Here is a 6010-nt window from a genome sequence, read left to right on the forward strand (position 1 = left end):
TTGCCATGTTCAACTCAGACTCCCTCAATCACGTTATAATCAAGGTCACATTCCCATGTACGGCAAAATGCGTATAATGTAAAAAAAAAATAGTTTTCCAGTAACTTGGAATAATATGCTAGCATAACACAATTTCCATATAGTTTCATATCTGAACGGAAGGAGTAGTTTGATCAAACTTACATTTGGCGGAAAACAGTCATCACTTCAGCCGTGGCAACCACGTTTGCAACCACGAGGTTTATAAATGGGTTACTTGTCGGTAAATATTTGGACATACGCTTACTGTTTATGCATTCCAGTTAAATATCATGTGTCGTTGTTTTGGTTAATGTCTTACACGTAATGTTTGGTTTCTGGAAATAAATCTCGCTAGGATCTTTTAACTTCAAGTCAGGAATAACCAACGCGGCCTGTTTCTTAGTGTTTCTTGAAATAGTGACGCGATAATGATTCATACCAGATCGGGCCAGTGGCGCAATGGATAACGCGTCTGACTACGGATCAGAAGATTCTAGGTTCGACTCCTGGCTGGCTCGTGAAATCTTTTTCGGTTTTGTGAAATTAAACTTTTGCTCCCCTGTTTGCTAAATGTGTTGCTAGTTTAGTGGCTGCATTGAAGTAGCGAATGCCATTGATTCAAACATCTAAAACCATGTATAATTATACATGTATGAAAATTATAAGACCATGTATTGTCCACAAAGGTATTTTGCGTAAAAACTATATAATTGGGATACTTTAAAACCGGATAATATGTATAGATTATTATTTTGTATTGAACACCATATTTTCAACCTGTATCATTTTCTGAGGCGCGAGGAGCCCGATGTTAAAATGTCCACCTTTAGAGTTTAAACAAATATGTTTGGTTTTGTTTTTTTTAAGGTAACACAGTTGTTTTTATTGTATTAATGCCGAATTATTAATTGTGTCACTTTTGGCTACTCTAATAAGGTAGGTTCTCTGTAGCAGTCTTGATATATAATGAATAAATAAAAAACTGGGTCACATCCTGCAAGAAACACTATCTGTCTCTATGTGACAGATAAAAGGAGAAAGCCTCATATGATGAAGCACTCTTTCTGTCTCTTGGCTCTTTGCTCACATTTCTGAGAATCTGTGTGGTGTTGTGTCGAGTGGACCATGAAGTTCTATGCAAAGCAGACTTTCTCTTTTCTGATATCAGTTTTATTCCTCTGTGTTATTGCAGATCTTCAGGGTAAGTAGGAGAAAACCTTTTTTTAGGAAAATGACCGCTGTGACAACACTTAAATGATGTCAAATTTACGCCTTTGTATTTGTTTATCCTACATATAGTGCATGTTTTTCATTGTTTGTTTGTTTGTTTAAAAAAGATCTGTTTAAATCTAGCACTAGTAATAAATCATCACTCAGTGGTATTATGACAATAATATGCATAATACCGCAAATAAGAATGAGAACAATGTCTCTCTTTGAAAAAGATCCTAACAGCATTATTTATTTAAATCAAAAGATATCAAACAATCATCACTCAGTGGTTTTATGACAATGACAGTCATAATAAACTGACCATTAAATATCACATGTACTTAATGTTAATCAGATTGTAGCTATATTTTCTGTTTAGATATGTAGCTCAAAGAGGAATGAACAAAAAGTTGTGAGTTTTTTGTACCTATTCTCATTTTGAGGGGTTTAGGTGATATCTTTCCCATTATAGCCTATTTATTGTTTAGATAAAAGATAGCAAAGAATCAAGCAGGGTGTACCCATGGGAGAGGATGGAAGATAAACTCTTTTAGTAGGACACGGTACAAGTGTTGCAGAGATTATATACAACAAGGGACATTTACTGTAAAAAAAAAAAAGGCAGAGAAGTGGAATTTTTCCCCAGTAATAAATTATATATTAAGTATGACACTTCAGATTAGATTTTTTAAACCAATTTAAGCCAAAAAAAAAGGGTGCTGAAATTCTAATCAGAGTGTGTGTCTGTAATCTGAGCAGCACAGCACCCTGACGGGTGAAAGAGCACGTTTCCTATTGCATGCCATTCTGAACATGAATAAAGCTTTAAAGCAGCGGTTTGAGACTTTCCCTTAATACTGAATTTATTTAAATAACACAGGTCAACATGTCATAATCATCACAGGTATTTTTATTTGGGATTTGTAGTTCTTTTCATGCTGATTTCAAATTTGGGTTAAATTTTTTGTCCAGTTATTTCAGTACCTTGCTCAAATATTTCCGCACCGCAAAAATGAAGGTGCATCAGCACAAAGACTGACAGACTCAAGAATAGTTTCTTCTTAAAAGCCACACTCAAGGTCACCTGGTCCAGCCCTAACTATATGCTTTAGCAAAAAGGAAAGTTTTAAGCCTAATCTTAAAAGTAGAGATAGTGTCTGTCTCCTGAATCCAAACTGGAAGCTGGTTCCACAGAAGAGGGGCCTGAAAGCTTTCCCTCCCATTCTACCTTTGAATACTCTAGGAACAACAAGTAGGCCTGCAGTGCAAGAGCAAAGTGCTCTAATAGGGTGATATGGTACTACAAGGTCATTAAGATAAGATGGGGCCTGATTATTTAAGACCTTGTATGTGAGGAGCAGGATTTTGAATTCTGGATTTAACAGGAAGCCAATGAAGGGAAGCCAATACAGGAAAAATATGCTCTCTCTTTCTAGTCCCTGTCAGGACTCTTGCTGCAGCATTTTGGATTAGCTGAAGGCTTTTCAGGGAGTTTTTGGGACATCCTGATAATAATGAATTACAGTAGTCCAGCCTGGAAGTAATAAATGCATGAACTAGTTTTTTAGCGTCAGTGTCTAAATGAATATCAATTTTACTAAAAGTAGCTGTAGATAATATTACATCTGTGAGATGATTATTGTTAATTTTTTCTCTAATGATTAAAATTTTAATTGTGAAGAAGTTCATGAAGTCATTACTAGTTAATGATAAAGGGATGGTTGGCTCAATAGAGCTCTGACTTTTTGTCAGCCTGGCTACAGTGCTGAAGAGAAACCTGGGGTTGTTCTTATTTTCTTCAATCAGTGATGAATAGTAAGATGTTCTGGCTTTGTGGAGGGCTTTCTTATAAAGCAACAAACTATTTCTCCAGGATAAATGATGATCTTCTAAATTTGTGACACGCCATTTCCTCTCCAGTTTACGAGTCATCTGCTTTAGGCTACATGTTTGAGAATTATACCACAGAGTCAAGTACTTCTGATTTGAGGCCTTAGTTTTCACAGGAGCTACAGTATCCAGAGTCGTACGTAGTGAGGAGGTAAAATTATTAACAAGATATGACTCATGACTCCTTCTGTGACTGCTATAAGGCCACTGATGCTCTAAGAATGCACACACTTCAATGTTAGACTTTTTCTACGGTCTGTATATCATATCATCTTGTCATAAGTCTTTAATATTGGAGGCATTACAGCAACAGCTCGCTTTTCCTCATGTTGTGAGGAAAAGGCTCCGATCAAACTGAGGCATGATTGTGATCATGTATTAGGGTGGGGTCTGGTATAAAAGGTCATCTGCTTTAAAGACATAAATAAAAGTGTCTTATAAAAAGATGTTTCAGTCAAAAAAATGCATTTTGTTTTATCAGCGCTGGAGATGAGCACATTTCGGGGAACTTTGGCCTGCTGGACCAGGTTGAAGCTCTCAAGTGGATCCAGCAGCACATTCACAACTTTGGAGGAGACCCAGGATTAGTTACTATATTTGGAGAGTCTGCTGGTGGAGTGAGCGTGTCTCTTCTGGTAAGAATCTACAGTTAGAGGAACTTTAAATAAACCTTTTCACTCTAGAACAAAAATTAATATTTGATATGTTACTTGAATCACCAGCTCCTGTCACCACTGTCTGATGGGCTGTTTCATCGTGCCATTGCTGAGAGTGGCACAGCTGCTGTGGATACAGTTGTGGCAGATAATCCTCTACCAATGGCGCAGGTTAATTATCAATATTCTTCCTTTTTAGAGTGTGTTAAAAACATTTTTGTTGCAGAATAAGGTAACTCTGGCAATGGATTTGTTTTGACAAATATTTGACATTTCTATTTTATATCTGACCTCGGGCAGTTGCAAATGCATCTGGCTGCAGCCTTGAAAGCACAAAGAAGATCAGTGACTGCATGAGAAACCTTGATATTGATACTATGGTGGGTTTTACACAGGTGAGGTAATGGGTGCAAACATGATAGAGAATGATTATTATGTCTTCTACAATGTTTATTTGAAGATTTCCATTTTTCCCTCAGCTATGTTCATGCTATCACATCTTTCACTTTTGTACATTTTACTCTCTTAGGGATCCAAATTTGAGATTTCAAGTAAATGTTGATGGACATTTCCTGACTAAACCTGTGGATGAGCTGTTTCGTAAACATGAACTCCATGCTGTTCCATTCATGACTGGTGTCAATAATGATGAAGGTGGATGGATGCTTGCATCAGTAAGTGTTGTAGAAGCCTGTGAATAAAGAGCCCAGTGGTCACAAACAGAACTTATGCCAGCAATTGTGAAACTTTAATAGTGGCTTTGTATTTTTTTTAGTTTTTTGCTCCCCAAAACTGGACAGAAGGACTAGATCGGGAATTTCTTTTGAACATGGTTTCCTTCTTCTACCCCGACGTAAGGCAGACACCACTTGATGTTACAATATTACTGTCCCCGACCTGCTCGAGCTTCTTTGATTGATGTGTTGCTTATTTCTTTAAGCCTAAAGCAGCATTTATCAGCGATGTGATAGCTGATGAATATATTGGAAATGGTGACGACCGTGTGAAAAACAGAGATGGGTACACTGAGATGCTTGGAGATTTGTTTTTCACCATTCCAGCGATCAAAGCTGCTAATGCTCACAGAGGTAATTTAATTTGTTTAATAAAAGATTATACAAATCTGTTTAAAACCCAACACTTGATATTTACTGTTACATACATTCATTAACAAATATCACACACATTCGTCTAAGTATAGATGCAGGTGCTCCTGTATACCTGTATGAGTACCAACATCCTCCGAAATTCCTGCAGCAGAAAAGGCCGAGCTTTGTTGGGACTGACCATGCAGATGAAATGTTTACGGTTTTTGGACTTTGCTTCACAACTACCCATGTAAAATTAGCCAGTAAGAATTCTCTGTAAAAATCTCTGTCTCAACACAGTACTGCATTTGTTTTGTTTTCCCCGTGTTTGAAAAATATGTTTTGCAACATGATCGTTTTAGATCCGTGCCCTGAGAATGCGGAACAGTTAAGCAAAATCATGATGAGCTAATTGGGAACTTTGCTTGCACAGGGTAGGAATGTCCAACTATTGTACATTTCACACATTTAATAACTGAATAACAAATGTATATCTGTTCAGATCTCCTGATGGGAAAAACCTAGTCCACTGGCCAAAGTATGAAGCAGAAGAAAATACCTGGCGATTGGTTTAAAAAAGCAGGTAACTGCTCAGCACCTGAAGAAGGAGCGCTTTGTCTTCCTGACTCAGACCGTCCCAGAGAAGATCAAACAGCATGAGGAAAATGCAGAACGCAGCGATTTGTTGTCACATCTCTTTTGTCTTTTTTATAGTTTTAAAAAATAATCCAGCCCGTTCTCATTCCCGAGGCGTTGCAGCATCAGACCAAGCCATGATTCAGTTTTTAGATACTGCAAAATATTAGTTAGTATGGACCAACAGTGTCTCTTTACTAATCCTTATACTAAAATAAAATTAATATTAAGTCATGCTTATATTGTGTGTGTTTTTTTTAAATGTCAGTCTTACTGGATATACAATCCTAAACACAGATATGTAAAATAATCCTTTGCAATGACAACAGTAGTTTGATGATGGGTACACCAATGCATTTTTTACATGTAACTGTGGAACTGAAATAAAATAGGAGTGAAAGGAGAAATCCTCCTTGTGGCTGATAGTTGAGTCCAGCTGTCTTGTATTACACTGATAGAAAGCAAAAGGCCTGCTTAAGATGAAATGAATTTAGTAAGTGGCCAAAA

At 37.0% G+C, this 6010-nt stretch overlaps 1 long non-coding RNA gene and 1 other non-coding gene across 2 annotated transcripts; both read left to right on the plus strand.

Annotated features, from left to right (window-relative positions):
* Positions 1 to 466: 466 nt before the first annotated feature.
* On the plus strand, positions 467 to 539 carry trnar-acg (transfer RNA arginine (anticodon ACG)). The gene has a single exon. It is a non-coding gene; the product is annotated as a tRNA-Arg (tRNA).
* A 3775-nt stretch (positions 540 to 4314) lies between these two features.
* LOC143419621 (uncharacterized) lies at positions 4315 to 4739 on the plus strand. Its single transcript, XR_013099633.1, has 3 exons — positions 4315 to 4453; positions 4555 to 4632; positions 4720 to 4739. It is a non-coding gene; the product is annotated as an uncharacterized LOC143419621 (long non-coding RNA).
* The last annotated feature ends 1271 nt before the right edge of the window (positions 4740 to 6010 follow it).

The sequence above is a fragment of the Maylandia zebra genome, linkage group LG7 (assembly GCF_041146795.1).
Source record: "Maylandia zebra isolate NMK-2024a linkage group LG7, Mzebra_GT3a, whole genome shotgun sequence".
NCBI classification, from domain to species: Eukaryota; Metazoa; Chordata; class Actinopteri; order Cichliformes; family Cichlidae; genus Maylandia; species Maylandia zebra.